Below are 27,099 nucleotides of genomic sequence, written 5' to 3'. Positions count from 1 at the left end.
CTCCCGGCGGCGGCGAGGCCGGCTCTCGCCTAGGCTTCTGACCCGACGTCTGGCGCCGCGGGGAGGGGGCTGCGGGGACTGATTAGGGCTCGAACTTCCTTAGCAAGGCCTGAGGCGTCTCCACTTAAAGTCAAAGGCATTTTTTTTTTTGGTCTTCCCGCTCCGGCTTTACCTTTGCCTCACCCCAATATCCAAACTATGGAAGTCAACTTCTCCATTGAAAAAAAAAAAACAAAAAACCCGCGTGAGAGGCTACCCTAACGATGCTAACAGAGCCTTCTAGCGGCCTATGTTTTATTCTGGATATAGCTGATTCAAGATGTGGCTCACGATGTGCCCTCTTCCTGGCAAAGGTTACCCTTCAGCTTTTCCACAAATCGCTTTACCTCCTCTTTACCCCTGCTACATTCTTCAGTATAAAGTCTAGAGGGTTATACAAAGCTGTCATCCTCTAGTCTACAGTATCCTTTCCCTCCACCTGCTGGTGGTGGTGGGGGATGGGGTGGGCTGTGGAACCACACCATCACGTTTTATTCTTTAAAAAAGAGGGGAACTTGTTGTATTACAGCTGCGCCCAAAGTTTTCATTCCATATAAAGTGTATGTTAAAAACACACACACACCCCAATGAGATTTTTTTTTTGACAAAACACTTGTTTTCAGCTTTAAGAATTTAATTATCTTTTAAAAAGTATTCTAAGTCAAGAATTTAGCTTTCAAAAGTGGTTTTATATATATACAGAGAGAGAGATCTACATTTTTATGGTGTGATTTTCACCATAGTCTGTTTCTGCACATGACTATTTACTTGAAAATCTGTATGTCCAACAGTATGGTTATTCTGTAACTTCTTTCTTTTTCAGGTTTACATGTGATACTATCCTTGTCCTTTTTCTAAAGAAAAAATTTAGTACATTGAGATTGCATGCTGTAACAGCCTTACAAATATCCAGTTTATGAATTTAAGTAAATTTATTTGCTTCTGCAACCATATAATAAAAGATATTTTTTAGTTAAAAGTCAGCATTTGCAAAATTTGCCACACATACCTGTAATCCCAGTACTGTAATCCCTCCCCTCAGAAGGCAGAGGCAGGAGGATCACTCCTAGTTCTAGGTCGTTCTGCACTCTGCACTACAAAGGAAGACCCTGTCTCAATTAAAACAATACAACAAAAACAAAAAACCCCACAAAGTTAAAAGCTAGTAAATACCATAGAATCCAGAAAAATAATAATAAAGTGCCTGTTAAACTCCATAACCTTTTCCCCTCATCTGCTTACATCTCTAGTGCATTCACTTTGATTTTAATTCACACACCATACAGTTCAGCCATTAAAATTAGTTTTGGTGGCTGGGCACAGTGGCCCATGTCTATAATAATAGCACTTGCATTGGGGAGGCTGAGACAGAAGGATGGGTGTGAGTAAAGGCCAGCTGGGCTACAGAGTGAGTTCAAGGCCAACTTGAACTGCATAGTGAGACCCTGTCTCAAAAAGACAAAAAAAAAAAAATTAATTTTGGCATACTCAAAGTTGCACAGCCATTACCTTAGAATCAACCTTAGAACATTTTCTCTACCCAAAAAGAAACTCTTGTTCTTTACCATAGGTTAGTCTTCATTTCCCAGCTTCACAGCCCCAAGCCACACCTTTCTGTTTCTTTAGATTTGCATTTTCTGGACATTTCATATAAATAGAATTATACAGTGTATGATCTTTTATGACTGACTTCTTTGGAGATAGACTGTTTTCAAAGTTCATCTGTGTTGTAACAATAATGAATGTATCAGTGTTTCATTCTTTCTGGGTAAATTATATTCCAATGTATGGATATACTGTATCACATTATTCATCCCTCAGTCCATGAATGTTTGCATTAATTAACATTTTTTTAACTACTATACATAGCATTGCTATGAACATACATGTACACTTTGTTGTGTGGATGTATGCTTTCATTTCTCTTGATTATAAACCTAGGAGTGGAATTGCTGGGTCATATGGAAACTTTCTATTTAACCTTTGTTGAATTTCCAGACTATTTTCTAAAGATATCCTTGTTTTTAAAATTGATGTTTTTCCTTTGTATGTATTTCTTGCTACTTTAGTCAAAGTCAAATTAAGTACTCAGTCTATATTAGAATACTATATGATTTTAAAATCTGAGTAAAGTACACATTGGGCAGCTATTTTCAAAAGTGCTTTGGGCACTCTTTAGTAGCTGATATTCCTGTAATATACATTAAGGAATTTTTTTTCCCGCTTGTCCATCTGAGGAAGTGACACTTGACTAATGAAAAGTCATGCTTTCTCCTCACTGAGTTACTTAAAGTCACATATACCTGGCATAGGTAGGTACCACATGGATAGGTCAGTGGTAAAACACTTGCCTACAACAGAGCAGGCCTTGAGTTGGATTTCCAGCATCAAAAAAGGAAAAACAGCTTCTGTAAAATTACATTATACATGCATATACTTGTAATGAGACAAGTATCTTTTATTATCCTTAGAGAACACTATAATGGTCTGTTTTAAGTAGTGCTGATTATATCCATGCCTGTATCAAAACATGATTGTGCCCATTTTCTCTCCCTTCAAATATTCCATTCATAGTGTATGTAGAATACAGTGAATTTTAGGGAAACACTGCTTATTCGGTTTAGGTGTTATGGTATGTTTCATTGGGAGGTCTTTGGAAAAAAGTATAGACCAATGCTATATAATGATTTTTTTTTCCCTCCTTTACTGGAGATTAAACCTTTGTCTTGAGCTGAATCTTAACCCCTTTTTGTTGTTGTTAATTTGAGACAAGTTCTAATTCACTAATTTGACCACATTGGGCTCAAACTTGGGATCCTGCTGCCTCAGCCTCCTAGAATGCTGACATTATAGGTATATGCCACGTTACCTGTGTGTACAATTAATTTTATATATCCAAAATACCATTGTGACATCTAACCTGTTTTTAAAATGTCAGTGAGATATTTTATATGTTTTCAAAATCCAGTTTGAATTTTTATAATTATAACCTAAACTATTAAGCATTTTAAGTACTTAATAGCTGCATATGTCTAATGGCTACCTTATTGGATGGCATATGTATAAATGACAGGATACAGACTGAGGAAATTGTAGCTTTTTTAAAGAAAATTGATCTAGCAGTTTGTTTAATTAGAAATGATGGGCACAAAGTTCTATTACCTTGCAGGAAATCACTTAGTCTTAGGATTCTTTCATCTCTAAAACTGGAGGTGCTTGGTGTCATGAGAGTTGTGAAGATTAATAGGTTACCGTTAGGGAGATGCCTAGCACTTCTCTGAGAATTTTGTCATCTTCAGCTTTTCTTTTGGAGGAAAGGGAGATAATTTGATAGATATATTAGAATTCAGTATAATTTTTATCCCTTATCTGTAGTTGGCTATTTTGTATATATATGTATGTGTCTATATATAATTTGTGTTGAACTTCAGGTTACATTGAACAGTTAATGAGGAATGCTTTTTAATGCAGTTGCTTATTGAAGGGCAGTTTGAAGAATTAGTAATCCTAATGTCTGTTTCTGTTAGAGTTGAAATTGATTCATGGCTTTCAATCTGATATTCCTTACTTCCTTTCAATGTACCATTCTAGCTCCAAAATAGGATTATTGCTGACTTTCTTGAAAGACAGAAGTTCAAAGGGAATATGTTTGAATATTCATTTGAAATAATTTTCAGAAATTGTCAGGTGATATTCACCAAAGGTTGGCTTTTGCCCAGAAGTGTGTTAGAAGATCATCAGTATTAGCTTAAAAGTAGTAACGAATAAAGTACACCATACAACACAGGAAATGAGTAGTTAGCAAACTTCAAATAAAAATATTTATCAAGATAAAGCAAATTGAAATTATGGTCAGAGGGCTGGGGATTTAGCTCAGCAGCACAGCACCTGCAAGTGGCAAGTGTGAGGCTGTGAGTTCAATCCCTAGTATCCCCTCTGCTGCCCCCAAATTAAGTTTATCTAAGTTTATATTTTTAAAGTAGAGGGGTATTCTTTTACAGTTTCTAGTAAGCCTGAATAGTTTTCATAAAAGTTTTGAGAGTGTTTAGGCTAAAATAGAGTGTAAGATATTAGGAAAATAATTAGATTATAGGAAAAAAATTTTGCTTAATATAAAAAGAATGTTAAAATGCTACAGAATTAAGCTTGTGATTATTCACACAGCAGAAAATATGAAGTCAATTGAGCTTTAAAAATAAATAAGTTTGCTTGGTTGGCAAGAGTTTAATAAAATTGACCAGTTCTTTTGTTGTTTAGAAATAGCCTTGGTGATTTGTTTTAGTATTTAGAGGGAAAAGAATTGTTAAGCTATTAAGTCTTGTTAACTTTTAGAGACTGACCTTTCTCATCACAAATCTTGGAACATATTTACTGTACTTAAAATAACTGCTGTCTAATTTTTCATATATTAGTCCAACCATGTGACAATGTGAAATATATGATAGAAATATACTCAGTAATTAAATGACTGTTCTTTTGTCTCCTGCTAGCTTTTTCAGTTTTTGAGGCAGTTTCAGAGTTGTTTCATTAATAATTTTTTCCCATGAAGATGTTTTATTCATTTCATTCTCTGAGCCAGATTTCTTTTTTTTTTTTTTCACTTGCACATAGCATACCACAACTCCCTACCAACACCTCCCTTTTTCCACTGTCTACCCCAGTTTCAGATACGTTCATTGTCATTGCTGTGTTTCTTAAAGACACCAAGATGTCCTTGTTTCTCATAATTACTAGTATGCTGAATATATAAGATAAAGTACTATAAAATAGTTTAAGTATGAAAGTATAAAACTACTTTGGGGAAAAATGCTTAGGTATTTTTTGGTTTGTTTGTTTGGTGCCTAGGATTCATCCCAGGGCTTCATGCATTCTAACATAGGTAGTTTTTAATCGTTGATTCCTAATCACTGATAATGGTGGTCTATCCTTAAAAATGTTTGAAATCTTTTCTGGAATAGGCATTCATTGACCCAAAGCCCATAATGATGAAATAAGTGTGTGTGATATGTCGCTGATAGAGAGCACTTAGCTAGCATACACTAGCTAATGTATGGTTCCATGTCTAATACTGAAGGGGAAAAAAAAGAGTTAACCCCGATTCCAATCTGAGTACTCCCCTTGTACTGTCCCTGGAGTACTGTCCCTGGAGTCCTCTCCCTGGAGTACTCAGAAGGAGGAATATGACTGAAGAAGATCTGAGCACCTGCTGTGCATACTTTTAACTATAGACTAGAAATTACTGAATTCATTTTAAAGGAGAAACTCTTGTGGTTCTGACTTAATAACATAACCAAGGGAATGATTTTAATTTAGGTATGTCAAAGTAAAGTTTATACTTTTCATACTGTACTTTACTTCCCATTAACATCTTTCAGCCTTAATGCAAATATCAAATTTGATTAAAAGGTTTTGTGTGAGAATACCTAGTCTAACTATGGCAGTGATGGCAAACCTTTTACAGCTTTCAATGATGTATGTAGCCAGCTGTGGCACACATCCCATAGGTTCACTATCACTGATCTGTGGGGTAAAACAAGTATTTTCTTTGTTTTCTCAGTGAGATTATTGAATGTGTATCATTTGTGAACTTTAAACACTAGAGGTCACAATCTGTTTTCTGTGTTTTCCATTTATTTAGGTTTGGTAAAAGAGTTAAAGGAGGTTTCCTTTTTGTATGGTTAAATATACGAGTAGTCATTTGGCACCTACAAAGTAAGGACCGTGTAGATCTGTTTGTGATGGCCTTAAATCAATTGTTTTCAAAGGTTTGAGGCTCGCTAAAGAGCCTGAATTTTTGTTTGTGGATTTCTACTGATGTTTTCCTTTTGAGAAGTTAAAATGAAGAATTTTTAAAATGTTCAAGCATATAAAATTAAAGGAATTTTATATAAACATTATGTATTTATTTTTGTAGGCCTATGGATTGTACTCGGCACCTCTAGAATGCTAGGTAGGCCCTGGGCCATTAAGCTACATCCCTAGCCCTTTGTATTTTATTTTTGGGTCAGGAGCTAAATTGCCCAGGATAACCTCAAACTTATAGCCTTCTTTTCTCAACCTCTTGAGTTGTGGGATTACAGGCAAATAGGATTATCTGCATGTCCTTTTTTGTTTTAAAAACAAAGAATAGAAATGGTGATACAGAATTTCAAAACAATAGGAGATTGACACTATAGATAACAATATTGTGTATTGTTATCTTCAAAGTAGTTGTTCAAAGCAAAATTTTTAATGAAAATTTATTTTTCAGAACCAAAAATACTTAGGAAGAGTAACGATGTTTAATATTTTTTTCAAGTCTCTTAATGTTTGGTTTAAGAGGAGACAGCTGAATTCTTATATCTATTTCTGAATTCAATTTTGTATACAATGTCAAAGTGTACAAAGACTGTACAACTTGAAACAGATATTGAAAAACAACTGCTCTTTCAGTATGCTTATGAAAATTATTCATTGATATTACACCATAGTGCTACAAAGATTAGTTTTAGTATAGTCTCAAGATACTTCATTCAATGAAGTCCTTTCTTCATTGAGAAGAAATGAAGCTGTTTCTTCACCGTTACATTAAAATGTGTTGGTTAAAAACCAGAAACGAGTCTGGTTTTTAACTTACATGTATGTTTTATAGTTGCCTGATTTTGTGACACATTAGTTTATTTGGAAAATAGTACGTCACTGACAGAAGATTGAAGTTATACACATCTTCCAAATGCTGACACATTTTATCAGACAATAAAAAATACACAATTATTATTCTTGCTTCATAGTTCATCTTTCAGTCTTTAGTATTGGAAATCTATTAAGGTCACAGTGGTAAATGCAAGCTTTCAAAAATTCTAATTTTTTTTATTTGGAAGCTCAGATTTTTATCATTTGTAGTAAATGTTATAAACTGTTTTCCTTAAGTCATGGGCTTTTTTGTTCATTTTTGTGAAAACATCTGTCAGGCACTAAATCTGAAAAACCATGATTATCTGTTGTCCTTTCATATAAAAATGGTATTCCCCAAAAAACTGACTAGTTAATTCACAATTCAATTGCATAAGTACTTTTCCTTTGAGACATTCATCTAACTGTACAAGTTGGTATGCAGAAATAATTTATGAGTAACTCTCATTTTATCACAAAATTATAAAAGAAAAAGCCAATATTTAATAAACGTAATTATTTTTTTCTATTTTATCCAGGTCATTCTTAAATGAGTTTTTTTTCCCCCTAAAATTGTATAAGACAGTGACATGATTATAACTGTGTGCTGTTGTCTTAATTCGTGCTAAACTACTAGCAGTTTTACTCTCTTTGTGTCAGTGCAAATACTAACACATGTGCATCTGTTGGCACATGCATAGTCACTACTTATAGTGTTAGGAAGGTAATGTTGACTTTCAGAACCATCAGGAAAAGTCTCAGAGCTCCCCACAGGAGCCCATAGAACATATTTTGATACCTAATGTTACACTTAATGTCATTACTTCTGTTAATGAATGACTCACTTTTTAATGCTTTTGTTTAGCCTTGGGTTAAAAGAATCTGGACCATAGAGTCTGTTAGATCTGGGCTGACCTAGAATTTAAAAGTTATCATCATCTCTCTAAGCCAACTTCCTTCATCATACATTAAATCCTAATAAACAAGCAGTAGTGTTAACTGTCAGATAGCATTTTTGCTTGCAGTTCATTTTTACTGCATTGTGTTATAATCCTCATCACAGGAATCAGAAAAAAAGAATTTCCTTTTTTCCTCATTAAAAGCCTGCTTCCTTCTACTTGCTTCAGCCAAACTGTCAAAAATCACAAACTTTTGACTACATTTCTCTAATCCTGTGGGTTTTTTGTTGTTGTTGTTTGGTTTGGTTGTTTGCTTTTTGTCTTTTTGAGACAGGGTCTCACTATGCAGTTCAGGCTGGCCTTGGACTCACTTTGTGGTTGAGGCTGGTCTCAAATTTGCAGTGATCCTCCAGCCTCAGCCTCCCGTGCTGGATTACAGGAGTGCCCAGCATACCACGCTTTGACCCTGTGTTATAAGTAGGTTAATAAATGTTCATGTAGATTTTGTCGCGGACTTCCTAAAATATTCTAAAATTAACCAGAAAGCAGCTCTAATTCACACTGTATAATAGCCATAATGATTTAAAGTTATCCATAGACAGTTGTTGGTAACACAATATTAGCCAGAGTATTTTAAAGTGTTTTTATATTAGCATTATTACTTATTCAATATTAGAAAAAAAATTTGCAAATTGTCACTTTTATCCAAAATTTAATTTATGTAAAACTTAATAGAATTTTTGCAAACAGAATTTTATTAAATTTTTATTAACAAAAGTCAAAATCCTGAATAATGTTGTTTCCTAGTTTGATCGTGGATGTATTTTCTAATATTACAAAGCAAGTCAGATCCTATCTCATTGTCATGTTCTTCAGTCTAACACTGCCCCGTGAGCTACTTCAGCTGACTCTTGTTCCCTAATGAAAACTAGCTATTCAGTATCTACTCTTAACCTGCTCTTATTTTTGTACTGTGTGTGTGGTTCCGCAGAGTAGTAATTATATAACTTTATTTAATAGTTATATCCTAAAAGCCCTATATTAAGTGTATCTGCTTGGTTGTATTAAGTGGTCCAATCCTACTTGCTGTCCATCCTGTCTCTTTGATTCTGTTTGTCTTTAGCAAAATCCACCTGTTACTGGTCTAGAGAAATAAGCAAAATAAAATCTTAGGTGTTCATGCAGTTGTTATATCATCCCAGATCTTTAGATGTTAGATAGGAAATCTTAAGTATTTTCTGTCATTAGAATATTGATTTTAACACAAAAAATTAAAAAAAAAAGAATATTGATTTTAAGAATACTGTGTCTTCTGAGATTAACACTGAAAGTTAAAGTTGAATCTGATTAACTTAAGGCAGAAATAGTTGCGTCTTACAGAACAAAAATTCATCTCAAATTAGTTTAGCCTTAATGAAAGAATCTTTTTTTTTTTTTTTTTTTTTTTTTGAGGCATGGTCTCACTAAATGGCTTAGCCTGATCTTGAACTTGTGATCCTTCTGCCTCAGGCTCCTCAGCAGCTGGGATTCTAAGCATGTATACTACCAATCCCCAGCAGACTGCCCAGGTTTTTTGTCCTTATACCTGAACCCAGTCACTGTTGACAGTGAAATATTCTGTAATTGGCCACTGTAAGGTGAGGTGTTCGTGCTGAAGATGAGAAGGCTGTTAGTACTTGCACTTAAACCACAGGTTTGCCAAAGAATGAAGGCAATGAAGAGAAAAGGAGGAAAAAAAATGTGAAGGTTTATAAAGTGTCACTAACCAGTAGAAGTAGAGATAATTGATTCTTTATTTTGTCTTTGAATATCATATGGATACAATTAATTATATCCATAGAATTGGATTGATTGTTGGTGAGCTCTTGATCAAACAAAATGCAAAGTATTTGCTTTTTTCTTGGAGATTTTATCCTAATTTCCTTTTGTTCTTCAGCTATAAAATAATGACAGTGTCTTTTTTTTAATGACAATGTCTTTATGTGATGTAAAACTTAAGAGGAATGAAAAAGAAATATGATTAGTCATTAGAGAAGTGCAAATCAAAATGGAGGTAGCATTTCATGTCCAATAACAGAATAAAATGAGTAATAAGTGTTGAGGATCTGAGAAAAGTAGAACCTGTGTTCCACTGCTGTGAGAACATGAAATGGTGCAGACGTGGACTGTAGTATACCTTAGGGGTAGAGTGCTTGCCCAGTAGGTTTGATCCCTGTTACTGCAGAAGGGTTGCGGGGTGGAGAGTGCTGCTTTGAAGTGCAGATTTGGAGTTCTTCAAAATGTGAATCAGTCAACATGTGACCCAGCAGTTCTTGCTATTAATTCAGAAGAATTAAAACATTTTCAGCCCAAATACTCAGATGTGAATGTTCATAGCAGAACTGTCCATAACAACCCAGCTATGAATAGGTAAACAAAATGTGTTATATTCAGGTAAGCATTATCTACTACTAAAGCAAACAAAGTATTGATACATGTGACAGTACAGATGTGCCTTGAAAACATGTTACCTGTTAGGAGCCAGTCGCAATCACATAGTATGTAATTTCATTTACATGTGAGGATAGGAAACCCCTCCCCCCAAAAAACTTTTTCTTACCGTATCTTTACATAGTCACTCAACACAGTTCTTCTAATACCAAATAATTGGTTACACACACATACCAGAGCATACAGTTCTTTGGTGGACACCAGCTGAGTTTCTTCAGTTTAAATTAACATTGACACTATTAGAGGCAGTGTCAGATCATAGTTGGGGTTCAGTCCCAGAGGACTGCCTCTCACTTTCAGATACCAGTGCCTCTTGCAGACCAGCTATATAAATCAGGATTTCCATGAGTCCCCCCTCTACTGATTCTATTAAGTTGTTAGATCTCTTCATACAGCTTAGGGAAACAGTTTACTTAAAGATAATAGGTTAGGAGGGTGTAGCTCAGTAGTAGAGAACTTGCCTAACATGTGCAAGGCCAGGGTTTCATCCCCACAGTATTTGTTTTTAAACGGAAGAAAGATATACTACAAAGGGAATAGTTGAACAGCCAGCTAGATAGAAAGATGCAGGGCAAGGTATATGGAAAAAGGCAAAGTGCTTTCTCCCAGTATGCCACCCTCCAGGTCCCATCATATATTCAGCTACCAAAGAAATTATTTCACGTTTTTATGAGAACTTCATGATATAGGTGTGATTGATTAACTGTTGGCCATTGCCAATCAGCTTAAGCATTCTTCTCCCTAGGTTCTGAGGTGAGGCTAGAAAAGTCCCAGCCTTCTAATCTTACCTTGATATTTTAGGTGACCTAGGGTCCCCCTTCACTAGTCATTTTATTATCCTATTAAAGATACCCTTATCGCTCCACATTCTAAGAATATTAGTATCTATGTCAGGGGACCAAATACATATTTTGTAATATTAAATGTCTAGGGTAGGTAAATCTGTAAAGCAGAATATAAATTACTGACTACTAAGGATTATAACACAGGGGAAATGGAGAATGACTGTTGCTGGGTCTGGAGCTCTTCTGTGGTGATGAAAGTTATCCGGAGTTATTGGTGATCAGTACACAGATTTATTATACTAAAATCCCTTGTGTGCCTTGTGTGCTTCAAATGAGTGAACTATATGGCACATGAATTATATTTCCATAATGTTGTCATGATAGCTACAACAAGGTTTAAATAAAGAGAACTGAGTTGGAACTGTGACAACTTTCTACTACCTGAAGGTCACAGTTGAACTTATCTCAGTCGCTTTCACTGATTGTCCCTTCTACCTTTCTCTGTATTGAATTCATTTGTTCAGCAAATATTTATTCAACATCTGTGACCAAGAGAGTAGTGTAAGCAATGAGGACAGAACAGTAAGTAACAGGCTAAATTCCTATTCTAGCAAGTCAAGATATCTCAGTTTCCTGTCTTAACCTGACCTTCTGGAGATACTCAACCACTGTGAACTAATTCTTATCTTTATTTCCTAAATTCATTGATACCTTAAGCTTAAAGGAAAGGAAATCATAAATGTTTTGTGTCTAATAATTCTTCCCTTGATTTGTGGAAAAATCTTGATTTTAGAATGGGAAAATCTAGGGTCTCATCTCATTAAGCCTAATATGTTTCTCAGCCTTAATTTTGGCATTATAACTGCACTTTAGTGGGTTTTTAAATTAGGTGTTTTACTATTACAAGGAACACACCTCTATTCAGACTAGGTGAAGTAGAGTGGAATGTTAGGAAAATTACAGAGCCAATTCTCATGTGTTATCCAAGATAGTAGCAGAGTGTCTTTGTGGGGATTCATGGACTTCTGCTGTACTGCCTGCCAGTTGTCAGAACAGCTACTAAATTATATTTTTTCCAGCTATTATTTTCAGTCTTTATGTAATACTATGTTAAGTTGCTAAAAGAGAATCTGACTGAGGTAAAAAGCCCAAACCCCCAAGCTGAAGCCAATTTTTTTGTTTGTTAACTCCTGGCCTGCTTATGAATTGGCTGTTCTGGGTCAAGTGCCTTTCTCCTAACTCCTAGCACCAGTCAGCTCAGTTGTGGGGAAGCAGGGATGTAAGACATGTCCTTTTTTCTTCAAGAACATCCCCAGAAATAGCAATTTCTTTTAAACAAGGTTGTAAATATGACATTACTTAATGTCATTTTCATTCTTTCTTTTCTGGTAACTTTCTGTTTCCTGCTACAGTCTGAGGCAAATCATTATTAAAACCTCATTATTACCTTGTTTCCAGCATGATTGCCTTCTTTCTTATAGCCCTTCTCTAACTCAAAACAACCAGTATAGTTCTTTTTAAAAAACAAAATAAATCAGGATAGAGCTGTATTTCAGTGGTAGAGTCCCTATCATGTTTAAGCTTCAGCATCACCCTCTGCCAAGGTAAAACAAATTGTGTTCTTCCTCTGCTTCAGTAACTTTCCACAACATTTAGCTTCTGATTTCTACTTTTTAAGACCTTGCCAAATTTGATCCTAGTCTAATTGTGCCTTTCACTTCACTATCTCTCTTAGTTACTATATTCAGTTGTCTTCTAATTCTCGTCACTGTTCTATATCAATGGTTTTCTTCAGATCCTTCACACATGCTGTTCTGACCATCAGAGTGCCTTCTTCATGCTTTTATTTATTTATTTATTGGAGTCTTCATTTTTTTGTTTGTTTTTGAGACAGAGTCTCGCTATGCAGTTCAGGCTGACCTCGATCTCACGGCAATCTTTCTGCCTCAGCCTTGCCACCATGCCCGGCTCTTTTCCTTTCATTTGCCCTGTTACGTATCCCTTGAATTTCAGCCTCAATGTGATTTACTCACAGAGGCTGCTTCTGAACAAGCTAACTGAAAATTAAACCCCCATTTTTAAAGATAATTTGTTTTTTCTCAATGTTATTTCCCTCATCAGACTTTTAAGTTCCCTAAAGATTGTGGACCTTGTCTACTTTTTACCCTTAATTCTTTCTATCTCTTCTTTCCCTTCCCCTTCCTAACTTTCCTCTCTGCTCCTCTTCCTTGTCTTCACCTCTCCTCCTCCCCTAAAGATAAATTTTGCTATTTTGCCCAAATTAGCCTCAGACTCTGAACTAAGCAATCCTCCTGCCTCAGCCTTCTGAGTAGCTGAAACTATCGATTGCATCACTAAACCTTTCATAGAGATGACACTTGAGTAAATATTTGAAGCAGTTAAATGAAATATTTTTAAAAGAAAGGAAAGGAAGCACAAGTGTATTTGTTATTACTTGGGCGTTCCCTGTGGAGGTGCAATGTGTTATACCCAGGGCCTCGTGTTTGCTAAGCATGTGCTCTGCCACTTGAGCAGCATCCTCATCCCTTCAGTGAGAATTTTTAAGTCAGTTTCATTTTTGTTAATAGTATTGCATGGCAATTTAAAATACATATTAGGAAAAATAAAACTATCTCACTAATCTGTTGGGTGTTTTCTCTTTCTGTGTACTTTTTTTGGAAGATGCTTGAACTTAATTTGGGTTCTAAAGAAAGTAATGCATTAGAATACATCTAATAGTTCTCAGCTTTGGGACTGTTAACTTTCAGGTCCAGATAATTTTTTAGAAGAGCTGTCCTGTGCAGTATAGGACGTTTAGCAGCAGTCCTGGCCTTTACCTACTAGATTTAATCAGTAGCACATTACCCCAAGTAGTAGCAACCAAAATGGTCTCTAGAAATTGCCAAATGTACTGAGTGGCAAAATCATTTCAGATTAAAAACTACTGGAATATAGTTAATTTAGTAAGCTCTCAGGACACCTTTTCTGTTTTCACTTTCAACTTAGGAACCTTCAGTGATTTCAAATTGTCTCTAAGAAGCAGTCAGAATTTCTTAAGTTTTTAATTTATAATTCTCCCTAGCCATATAACCTCTTCTCATCCTTCCACTTTAGGCAGGTGAACCTATCTCACATTTAGCATGCAGTTCAGCTTTCTATCTTTGGGTTTCTTGGGTCCTTTCTAGAACTACTTTCTAGGCTTCTCTTTGCCTCTTGAATTTAATCCAAGTTGAATTTAAACCTTCTGGCATCAGAAAGTTTTCACTAGTCATACTAATTTGTATTGATCATTCTTTTATTGAATTCTTAGTTATTCGTGGGCCCATGTTTAGGTTTTTATTATGTAACATACTGTTTTTATTTGTCATGTTTTCATAAAGTATTGCAGTAGGATAAAATATATATGAAATGGTTATGTTCTTAAAACACAACCTGTTGGGGCTGGGGATTTAGCTCAGCGGCATAAGCCACCTGCCTTGCAAGTGCGCAGTCCTGAGTTTGATCCCCATTACTCCCCTAAAACCACAACCTGTCAAAATTAAATCATGAAGAAATAGAAAATCTGAATAGACCTATAATCAAATAAGATTGAATCAATAATTTTTTAAAAAATCTCCCAACAAGAAAATCTGGGGACCACTAGGTGATATCACTGGTGAATTCTGTCAAACATTTGAGAGTTCTTGAAGAATTGACTGGCTACTCCAAAACCCATTATGAGGTTACTTTCTCATTCATGGAGCATACCCACAACTTAAAGAGAAAAGGTTTATTTTGGCTACATTTTCAGAGAATTCAGTCTGTGGTTGGTTGACTTGAGGAAGAAATAGAGTGGCAGAAGGACATAGTGGAGGAACATTATTCTACCTTGGTGACATTGTGGAAAAGGCAAAATTGTAGAGACAATAAAAAGATAAGTGGTTTGCCAGAGGTTTGGGTGGAGAGAAGGAAAAAAATAGAGCACAGGAAAATTCTTAGGACAGTGAATTACTCTGATACTATAATTGCAGATATACGTCATTATACATTTTTGAAGATATACAGAATCTATAGCATCAAAAGTGAACTCTGAACTGTACTTGATGATAATATTGGTATATGTAGGTTCATCAGTTGCAGCAAATATACCACTTTGGTAATGCAGTGTCGATGATGGGCAGGCCATGTATATGTGGTAACAGAATATATGGGAATTATCTGTACTTTATTGTAAATTTTCCTCTGGATGTAAAACTGCTCTGAAAAATATTTTTAAAGGATATGTTTGGCATGATGATATTCATGTAAATTTAAATGTATAAAACTATTAAAAATACTATGATATGCAATAAAAACAATACAAATACCTATTGGAATTAAACTACCCCAATTCAGAGAAAATTGTTACTTCTAGGCATAAACAAAGGATGAAGAGAGGATTTCAGGTGGAATGAGCTATTTATAAACCTTTAAATTTTTTATTTCTTTAAAACTAATGCAAATATGACAAACCTAATAGTGACATGTGAGTGTTGGCTGATCTGGTGGTTAAGCACAAAACCCTGGATCCCACCCCCCAGAACTGAACAGCAGATTGCTTTCTGACTCACTGACTGTTCATTCACTAGTTTTCTACCTCTTAACAGTGTTTTGGGATGTCCAGGGCTCTCTATTCACTCCATGGGTAATCTAGTCAACACACTTGATTTTAAATGCCAGTTCTACACTGACATCTTTCTAAATTGATAGTTTATAGTCTCTGTGTTTCTTGAATTTAAGACTCAGTTGACTACTTGATATCTCATTGTGATGCATTATAAGTGTGTTTGACTTGGTATATTAAAAAAAACCAGCATATTCAAAGGCTGTTACCTTCCCCTGATCATTGTCTGCCCCAGCCCACTTCCATCCTCTGGTTTCTTGTGCCAGGAACTTTGATGTCGTCATTGTCTCCCCTTTCATGATGCTGTTCAGTAAATTAGCAAATTTTATATGTTCAGTTTTCAAAATATATACACAGACTTCAAATATATCTCATGATCCCCACTGCTACCACTGTGGTCCAATCTATTATGTCTTGCCTGGATTACTATAGTTACAGTATATTACGAACACAGCTAAAATGATTGTTTTAAATCAGAGTAAGTCTCTCTTGTGCTCAGAAGCCCACAGGTGGCTTACTGTCACACTTAGAATAAATGCCAAAATCCAAACTGTGGCTGATCATTCATTTTCTACTCCTCGTTGCTTACTAAATGTTGGTCACCATGGACTCTGTTTTTTTCTTTCATGTCTGGGCATTTTTTACTTGTGAATCTTTGTACCTTGAGTATTTTTTAACAAATATCTACATGGTTCCATCAGTCACCTTCTTAAAGTGTTTACTTAAAAAACACCCCTCTCCCACGTGGGCATGGAGGCACATATCTATAATTCCACACTTGAGGCTAAGGTGTGGAAGGATTACTGTTTGAGTTTGTGGCCAGGCTGGGTTATATAGTAGGTTCAAGACCAGCCACACTACATAGCAAGAAAAAAATTTCACTTTCCTGGCTTTATATTTACCTCTTTAAAATGTACCTCCACCTAATGTACAAATGTATTTTGATTTTCTCCCCACATTAAAAAGTAAAATGTGTGAAGGTAAGGATTTTTATCCCTGGTAATTCCTTAACACTGAAAACAATTTGTGACATACAGTAAGTAGTCAGAATATGTTGGGCAAATTAATGGTTTTGAGTATTTTGGAAATAAATATGAAAAAAGTAAGCTTATTTGAAGAGATCTGACTAAAATACACAGTGATTGTTTAACTTTAAAAAATTTATTACAGGGGCTGGGGATTTAACTCAGCGGCATAAGCACCTGCCTTGCAAGCAGGCAGTCGTGAGTTCGATCCCCGGTACCGATAAAAATGAAAAAGACAAAAAAAAAACAAAAACAAAGAAATTTATTACAGTTAAAAGACACGCTACCATGTGTCCCCCTCAAAATACTACCACTTACTGTACACGCATATGTGCCGTCATTCTTGACACTTTCTGAGACCATTTTCAAAGTCTGCTTTTGTGAGTGTGTTATGAGATATGATAAAAAATACAGTGAAGGCTGTTACCAAGTGCCATCCAAGACATGCTTATAGAACACTACCATGTGTCCTCATCACCCCAAAGTCAGAATCACTGTGAAAGGTACAATATTTTAAAACAATTTTGGACATCAAGGGAGCCAACTACAGATATGAGTGGAACTTGGGAATATTCTGAGGAGGGCTATTTTATTATAATAATTTTTACTGGTAAACATTTGTTGTACTTTTTGATCACAGCATGTAGTAGGAGTCGACCTAGGATGAAAAAGTAATGTGTAATATAAAAGAATATTGGAATGAGCCTGGAAAAATGTTATTGGGCCTCAGTTCCTTTCTTTAAAGAATGAAATAGTTTAAATGATTTCCATTCTTTTCACTTAAAAAATAACTATTTGTTTAAATTTCTCAAAGAAAACCATTAAATTATATTCCTAAGAGGAAAGCATTCCTTAATCTCTTAATTTTTGTAATTTTCATTTTAACATTGTTATACATATAGAAAAAACAATTGTTTTCCTCTGCCAAGAACACTTACATTGATAGAGACATCAGATTCCTTCGATGGTAATATGAAAGTCTGGGACCTGTTCTTAGCTTGATGGTTGCTGATTTTGTTCTTCCTCAGTGTTTTCTCAGGGCCTTTTCCCATGTGTTGACTTGTTGGCAGTCGTTGATGCAGCTTCTGAAATTTTAATCTGTTACAGCCTCAAAGAAGTTTGAAAACCATGATTTTTCTTGCCAGCACTTTATTAGCCTTTTTATAAGCGATTTACCCTAAACTGATTTCTCTTATACTCAGATAAAAATATATGAAAGCTGGAAATATGAAAGTTTAATGATAGAGGGCTTGCTTAGCATGAACAAGGCCTATCGTTAAACCCCAGCATGGAAAAAGGAGAAAAAATTTAAATAGTATATGCTTTTGTTATAATAATAGATTTTTAATATATTGTCATCAACCTTTAAGTTATTCTGAAAGCTTATCTTGGAGCATTTCCCATTTCTGAGAGATTATATGTATTTCAACAAACCTGTGGTCATTTCTGAACCCACCACCACCACCAAACACAGTGTGTGCACATGAATACACATAGAGTATACTTGTTAATTATCTAAGCTACCGAAACTATCTATTGAAAGCCCAATGAATTTTGTATATTTTTGGCATTACACCATAATTTTTGGCAAGAAAAGAACAAGATAGGAAAATCCTGAACTGTACTAGAGTCACATAATAGTTCTTCATTGTTTTCACTTTTGGTCCACAGTCTTTTCCCTGTGATTCTTAAAAGCTATATTGCCGTGCATGCTAACCTGTACAAATGAAAATTACATGTTTTGGGGCATTGTTTTGTTTTATTTTTATTTTATTGGTACATTTTAGATATACATAATGATGTATATATCATAAGGAGTCTGTACCTGTATATGATATGCCTTGCTTTTTTTCCATCTCCCTCCCTTCCCTTAAACCCCTCTTTATTTAAAATTTGTTTTCCATTTTTCCCTTCTGTTCTTTTTCTTGTTCTTTGTTTTCTTTCTCTCCCCCTGCCCCTTGTTTTTCTTTCCATTTGAACATTTTCATCTCATTTCTCAATATTTATTAAACATTTTGGTCCTTATTGACTCTTTCAGTTTCTCATACAAGAGAAACCATGTGATATTTGAACACATGTGTCCAATTTATTTCACCTAAGAGTATGGTCTTGAGGTGAATCCATTTAGCTAGAAATGTCTCAAGTTTTATCACTTTTTAAATCAGATTTTACTGGTATATTTTAGTTAGTGTGAGAAACTGCAGTATTTACACTTGTGTGTCCAATTTATTTCACTTAAGAGTGTGATCTCATGGTACATCCATTTAGCTAGAAATATCTCAAGCATATCCTTTTTGGCACAGTAGTACTCCATTGTATAAAAAAAAACCACATCTTTATCCATTCACCAGTAGGGCTGTTTTCCAAGATTTAGCTGTTACAAACTGTACTGATATAAAACATGAGTATTTGGGGGGGTCTTTATGTAGAGTGTGATGTCATCTACAAATGATTCATTGTTTTGTGTATATTGAACTATCCTTGCATCTCTGGGATGAATTCTACTTGGTCACAGTGTATGATCTTCTTGATGCTTTGCTGCATTCTGTTCACCAGTGTCTTATTGAGGATTTTTTGTCTCTGTGTTCATTAGGGAGATTGGCCTATAGTTCTCTTTTTTTTATTAGATCCTTCTCTGGTTTTGGTATTGGAATAATGCTTGCTTCCAGGAATGAATTTACATTTTTCTGCATGTCCCATTTTTTACATTTCTGTGTTTTTGTGTATTTTCTACCTGTAATGCTTCTCTTTATATGTTTGTGATTTTCGTTGTTGTTGAATTGATTGGTCTGAACAGAATCATGCAGTGTTGACTATGTTGGCCTCAAACATGTGGTCTTCCTACCTTAGCTTTCCAAGTGACCGAGATCATAGGCACATACTACCACACCTAGCTCCTTTTTTGTTTTTGTTTTAACATTTATTGAGTAAAATCAAGTAGTATGTTTAGAATGTCCTTTGGCACCTGATACTTATTTAATATTGGACCTTCTTACTCTCTTACTAAATTCTATTTCTGCATCATAAGTATTATCTCCTTTAAGTCATGGATACTCTATGTATGGTCCATTCTTGTATTTCAGGTCCTTGATAAATAGGTAGATATTAAATGTGTTAATGACTAAGTGAATGTTTTCCCGTGATTTCTAAATAATACTAGCCTATGGAAGGAGACAGTACACTATCACACATGAAAGACATTGTGCCTCTCTAATATAATTTTTTTTTTTTGGTACCAGGGATCGAACTCATGACCTCACAACCTCACACTTGCCAGGCAGGCGTTTGTGCCACTGAGCTAATCTCCAGCCCTGTGCTTCTCTAATTTTTAAAAATTCTTACTTTCTTTTGCTTATTATCTGATTACACTAAGTATTAACTTTCCTAAGATATGACAGACTGGATGAAATAAAATCAAAGCATTGTGGGTCGGGGATTTAACTCAGCGGTACAAGCGCCTGCCTGGCAAGGGCAAGGTTATGAGTTCTATGCCCAGTCAAAAAAAAAAAATCCAAATCAAATCAAATCAAATCAAATCAAAGCATTGTTTTCTTTATCCTTTATATGCTTAACTTGAAAAAGGTTTTTTTTGTAATTTTTCTCTTGTGAAAGTAAATCCTAACTAATCTGAGTTCTCCTTACTTGAGAAAATTTAAAATAAATGTTTTACAGTTTATTAATATGTAATATTTTTTAGGGTTTTAAGAAAAATGTGCTTTGATAAAATTGACTTGAAAATTAGCAGAAGTAGACACTAACTGGGAATTAAGAAACTATTCATTAGCAATAGTACCCCTGCACCTCATTAGAGCAGGGAGAATATTTTATGTATAGCATCTAGAACAGAGATGTACACATAGTAAATATTTGTTAAATAAAAAAGCTGATCACATAGGGCTGGGGTACAGCTGAGTAAAGAAGCCTCTATCTACCTAGCATGCAGCAAAACTTACATAGAACTTTAGCATGTTTACCACCCTTAAGCATACAGGTCAGTGCTATTCAGCATACAGGAGAGGGGGCACTCAGGCGCCAGGGACAGAACAGGATTATCACTGCCTACCAGCTTGGGCCATGAGAAACATCGCCCTGTGGGTGCAGTGGAGTCCATGGGACTTCCCTTAGCAATATTGGGGGAAGGATGTTGTCGTGTACCATCCGATCTCTTCATCTTCCCGGCCTCTGCCAGCATGGAATGTGGCAAACCAAAGTGGCACATAGGCCTTTAACCCCAGCCCTAGGGAAGCTAAAAATGGCAGGAAGACTGCCACTAGCTTGAGGCCAACCTGCCAAGGCTGCCCTGGACTACTCGGCAAGGCTTGTGCTCATTCTCGATTCCCCCCCCCCCTCAAAATAAAAAAAAAGCTGTGTTGATTTACAAATAGCATTCTGTATTCTGTAAAATTCAGTTATTTGAAAAAAGTTTATTGACAATTTCTTGACCCTTTTTGCCTGAATTTCATAAGTATATGACAAAAAAAAGTCTAAAAACTGGGGGATTAGCCTAAACTCTGTCCTCGCCCTCCCTATTCCCTACTCTCTGTCCTGTACCCCTTCCTACTCCATTCAATGCCTTTGTCTTTTACACAGCCTTATAAACAAGCCTTTGGCCAGTTCGGCAGCTTTTTGTGATTCTTACTGACTATACTTCTTACTGTAGCAGTGTGAGTCATGTGAGTTCATACCTGTTATTCTTACACAGTATATAATATGCAGAATATGTTGATACTGGGAAAAAGCAGCTTCCTTGTGTTCTTCTTTTATGGGAGCTCAGAAATAAAAATCCGTCATTTGAGTTGCTGTTTTACCTTGAAAAATATATAATACCACTTTAATGCACTGGATTTTTGCAGTGAAAAAATGGGTAAATATTGCCAAGCCGATATCCATGGAGTGTCTTTCTTTTTTTTTTTTTTTTTTTTGTCTTTTTCCTTTTTACCGGTACCGGGGGTCGAACTCACGACTGCTTGCTTGCAAGGCAGGCACTTATGCCGCTGAGCTAAATCCCCAGCCCCATGGAGTGTCTTTCTACCAATTCTTGCTCAAGAGTCAAAAATTCTTGCTCAAAAGAGATTGTCAACTCTCTTACTTTGCAGGGTAGATAGAAATAGCGTTAATCTTACATTCGTACTGCTATGATAAGTTGGTTTAATAAGTTCTTTATTAGTTATGAATTATCAAAAATTCCAAGTTTAATAAGGAAAATATACTATAGTAAAGGACTTAAATAGTTTGCTGTAATGAAAATAAGTTAGTTCATTGAACTTCATTCCTATTATTTAATTGTAGTGCTTACTAATACAAACTTTTCTTAGGCTAGAAGTACCTCTGTTTCTCAGAAGTCTGCCCTATTAAATATATTGAACAATCTTTTACTAAGTTTTACAGATTATATTCTGTATGTGAGAAAGCATAAATTTTTATTATTTTTAAAATCATTTATTGTTTTGTATTGTAATATGTGGAGCCCATTTATCTTGGTAATATGAGTATCTCTTATCCAAAATGTTTGGAACCAGAGTATTTTCAGCTTTTCATATATTTGCATATGCATAATGACTCTGTCTTGGTGATATATCTCACAAAAGTTAAAATTACATTTTGTATCTATCTGATATGCCCGAAGATTATTATATACATTTAATTAATTTGTGTGTCACTTGTGGCATGTATCAATGCTTAAAAGTCATTTATGTTTTTAGCAGTCTTACAACTGAATCATGGTATTTTAAAAATCCATTATCTGTACCAAAACTTTGAAAAGTGACATATCTTCATTTAAGCAAACAATAAAATGGCCTCTTCAAAAAGAAAGGGGAATTTTTCTGTAAATATAAGATTAGCTAAGACATGTTGAGAAGAAATAATACTCCTTGTTTCTTATTTGTAATGAAGAACCTACAGTAGTAGAGGATTACCAGTAAGCAAGTAAAATTTTATACAGTGTATTAGAATATGGTCTTATGGAGAAAAGCGAGACAAGAGAAAGTTCGCAGATAGAAAATTGATAGAGGATCAGAAAAAGAAAGGTGAAAGATTGAGCACTATAGTGAGGGTGAAACATTCTAACCTATGGAAATAGCAGAAATAATAAGCTAACACATGTACTGCTATTGAAGTACTTTACATAATTGATTTATTTAAACCTTACAGTAGGGGCTGGGGATTTAGCTCAGTGGCATAAGCACCTGCCTTGCAAGCAGACAGTCGTGAGTTCAATCCCCGGTACTGATAAAAAGGAAAAAGACAATAAATAAATAAATAAACCTTACAGTAGACCTATGAAGTAGATACTTTCCCGTCCTAGATGCGAGATGAAGACGAGAAAACTAGTAAATAATGTGTCGAAAAAACAGAACTAAAGGAATTTGGCTCTAGAAATTACCTTCTTAAGAGTTACTGTAGTATAGTAGTTAAGACCGTGAGGCAAGAGAATTCCCAGTCTTAGAGGCATAGCAAGATTGGTGTGGGTGCTGGAGAATGGCAGGAGAGCACAGTAGAAACTAACATTGCAAAAGGGGTAAAGTGGGAAGATTTGACTGGATTTAAGTCACTGTAAAGACTGGACTTTTATTTATCCTGAAGTGACAAATCATTTATTGAGTAGTTTTGAAAAGGAAAGTGGCATGGACTGATTGACTTTTTAGAAAATAGTTCTTTATTGACAGTCCTTGAACCCTCTATGGAGTCTGTAGGTAGAATTCAAGAGATGCTGTGCGTGTGAAGGGAGAAAAAAGTACATATATATTAAAGACATGGAGAGAAGAGAGAGACTGGCTGAGAACGTTCTGTATAAGCAACTGTGGCTGTTATTCACTCCCATGGGAGCAGGCTTAGTTTGGAGAGCAGACACCTTGAGAAATTTGGGAATGGGGATAATAGTGCGGTTGTGTTCTCTGATGAGTGGGACAGATGTGAGTGTGGTCATGTTTCATCAGGTCCTGCTGATGCACATGGCTTTGTTCTTTGTTCTTCTTTGTTCTCCTCACCCATAAGGCAAGACATCCCAGTCTGTTGTTATAAAGAAAAAAGTAGGGGAGGTGAGCACTGTTTCTCGTGGCTTCTTCCTTCGGCTTATGTGGGTGGTACAGACTGCTTAATCAGGAGATAGTTCTTAGGGGACAGGATGTTATGGGGTGGTATATGAGGTTAGTAAGACTCACACCTGGGTATGGACTGTAGTGACCAAAAATATGGAAATATAAAGCAGTAATTTTGGCTATGGAAGGTTTGGATTGGCTTAGCAGGAAGTAAGTTAACTGCAGGGCCCTGTAGAGTTAATCAGGGAACACCGGGAGGGTGCAGCATTGGGGGTGTAACCATAGGGCATGCCAAAAAGAAGAGGAGGGCTAGCTGAATAACAGAGTACAGAGAGGACGATAATTTGACTTCATTTGGGGCAAAGTCACTTACCATGTCCTGAAAAAGATCTTTTATCCATACAAGAAATGACTTGAAGTGGGGAGTTTGAGTGTGGAACCAAGGAAGATTAAGGTAGATTGACTGAAGAAAGTGGGTGAAGCAGCAGGATGGGCAGGTGTCGTCTCATATTTGAGTTGGCTTGAGGGAAGTAGGATAATTTGCAGTTTTTCATGAGAAGTCAGATGACTGTAGGGCATATCTTCACCCAGGAGCCGTGAGCCCACTGGCGAGGGATTGAGCTGCTATTCGGGTGCTGTAGATGACCAGAGAGGGTCTTGTCTACTTAGGGTGTTTGCTGTATGGGTTTAAATCTTTAATTAGAACCAAGTTAGGCTGTCTTCATAAGGCTAGATGGGAGATGAAGACCACAGGGTTAGCAGTGTGCCACGGCTCTTTTCAGGCTTGTTGCAGAACTGTTGCAGCTCTAATAGAGTTGACTCTGGGACTGAGGTTTGGCCCAAGCAGAAAGGCCATATAAATCTCCAAAGAACTATGTACCTCGCAGGTTTCTGGGGTAGTGACTTGAAGGAGAGTCTTCAAGAGAAGGGAATTCTAGTCTTTCTGGAGCAGGAGCTTAGTGAGGTGGGCCTTAAGGAGACCATTACCTTTTTGGATGATTGAACCTGTTAGTGTGTGTAGAGGTTTTCAGTTTTTTAAGTGACAGGCTGCAGGAGAAGGAAGGGGAATTAAAGAAGGAAGGTTTCCCGTGGACAGCAGAGAAAGATAATTGTCATACTTCTTGCCAAAGTGAAAGCAGCATCAGGGTTGGCAACAGATGTCACCAGTTGCGACTCCAGTATCCTGCAGTTGACCAAACACCAGGGGAAGACAGCTCTTCCTAGAGGGTATTTCCATGACCAGCACTAGGTTTAAACGACTCAAAAAGTAGGGCCATACCTCTCTGTGTCCCAGTGGAAAAGCAGGAGGGGCCAGGTAGAAAGTGTGAGAGATTGGAGGAAAACAATTCCCTGAAAATTACAGGATAAGTAGAGGGTAAGTGAGGTTTGTCCAGTGATTTTGAGTATTTCTAGGAGTAACAGGGCCTCTTTCAAAGTCTCAAACAATGAGTGAAGAAAGGTCTTGTGATCTAAAAGCTCAGTGGCGTCTTCCTTTATGAGTTTGTAGGGAGTTTAGTGAGGAGAGCAAAGCTGAGAACCCAGAGGTGGAAGTATCCTATTACCAGGAGAAAGGAAAGGAGTTGCTTGGTGTTGGAGTTTAAGTACCATGGATTGTATGGGAAAGACAGTCTGGTTGATAGCACTGAGATCTTATACCAGCCTGTAAGAGCCATCTGCCTTTCATACCAGAATTCGGAGTGTTGTAAAGGCATTCGATGGGAATTAAGAGACTGTGTCACTTGGTGTGAGGTACAATACGTTGTGGTCCCTCCCTTCAAAGCTGGATTAGGGATGAGATACTATCCTGAGGCAGGATAATCGTGGTTATCTTTGAAAATGAAGGAAGCACTTGTTGGAATCCCAGATGCTGGATTGAAATGGGAAATGATGGGAGCCACAGAGGATCAGGGAAAGAGTCATTAGGGAGGCTATAAGCATTGGTTGCTTCCCAATGGATCAGAGGAGCTAGCAACTTGGTTAAGATGTCTCACACTAAATGAGGAACAGGACCGATAGAGATGACTAAAAATGATTGTGGGAAAAGGTGTTGACCCAGTTGCCACCAGAGTGGGGATGTTAAGGGTCTGGAGACTTTACCTTCACTACCTAGAACAGTAATTGGGGCCAAAGATGTTGGGCCTTGGAAGGAAGGCAAAGTGGAGTGGCAGGCTCCTATACTGATTAGAAATGGTTAGACTTACTATTTACTGTAAGAATTACCCATAGCTTGGCATCTGAAATGTTCCATGGGGCTTTCAGAGCCTTCAGGCAGCCTTAGTCTTTGGTGACTAAGCCAGAAAGGTCTGAAAAGGAGCCATTTGGGGGTTTCTGAGGGCCTCCAACATAAGTTATAATTGATTTGAGCTCTAACAGTTGTGTTTAAGGAAGGAAGCATTGGTAGCAAGACTAATAATGGTTTCTTAATTTTTTGAGAGAGAATGAAAAATATCAAAAGCGGGGCTGGGGATTTAGCTCAGCGGCATAAGCACCTGCCTTGCAAGCAGGCGGTCGTGAGTTCGATCCCTGGTACCGATAAAAAGTTAAAACAACAACAACAAAACAAAAAAAAGAAAAAATATCAAAGAGCAAGTTGAAAATATTTGGAGTACTTCTTACCCTGTAAAAGGCATCATCTCTAGAGATAGACAAATGCAAATAAGTGGCCCCAAATAATTCTTCTACCCTAGGGCGAAGAAACATCCAGTACATCTGTGGTATCCATTTAATCATCTAGGCAACCCCTTTATTAACAAGACAAGGCTACATTTTGTTTAAAGTCCAATTTAAAATTTCTGTGTCTCTGAAACCATCAGGTTGAACATATACCAGTCACCTAGCAACCATGACTTACAAATCAGTAAAGGCACGTCCATAAGTTTTTACACACATGAAAGAACTGAACTCACAGAACAGGTTGTGTAATTTATTAATAGGCATGTACATTTTTAAAATATAAACTAGATTTAAGAAGACCCATTTTACAGCATTTTTAAAATTTATCTTGTAGTTAGTATCAAAGTCCACCAGATGGCATTAGATGGCATTTTTTACGTGAGTCTAAATGTAGCAAATATAAAGCAGGAAAGTAAGGCTTGTCTCCAAAAGTAAAAACGTTTAAGTCATCACTTGGGGAGTATGTAGGCCTGGTCTTTTTGTTATCTTGAGGCCTGGCTTCTAACTAAGGCATCGTTGGCCTCATTTGTGGTGTGCCTAGAATTGTACCTAACTTTGCCATCTAATATTTCCTCTTCTAAAGAGTTATCACTTCTTGCTGCAAGGAGCTAGGGTACAGTAACTCTTCTGGCTGCTTTATGCTGAAGGGGGTTGTAGTTGTGATTGGCAGTTAGAGACACTCTCCAGAGCATCTGTCTGAAGGTCCTTGGTAGGTGTCAGGTGCTCTTGTCTCAGATAGGTGTAGAGCTTGAAGTAGGAGGAGATAACACCAAAGATACAGCTAAGTAAACATGAACCAAACATAAAATCAACAAGGCTATTATGAAATATAATCAAAAAATATTTTTACCAAGA

The 27,099-nt window shown here is 36.3% G+C and overlaps 1 protein-coding gene across 1 annotated transcript in view; it reads left to right on the top strand.

Annotated features, from left to right (window-relative positions):
* The window catches only part of Kpna4 (karyopherin subunit alpha 4), a 64,068-nt gene that overhangs the window by 666 nt on the left and 36,303 nt on the right, over positions 1-27,099 (top strand). The window lies entirely within an intron of this gene.

The sequence above is a fragment of the Cavia porcellus genome, unplaced genomic scaffold, assembly GCF_034190915.1.
Source record: "Cavia porcellus strain 051 isolate PalLab524CR breed Dunkin Hartley unplaced genomic scaffold, mCavPor4.1 scaffold_5, whole genome shotgun sequence".
Lineage (NCBI taxonomy): Eukaryota > Metazoa > Chordata > Mammalia > Rodentia > Caviidae > Cavia > Cavia porcellus.
Note: the sequence above shows the minus strand (reverse complement) of the source record. Positions and strands in the feature narration are given on the sequence as shown.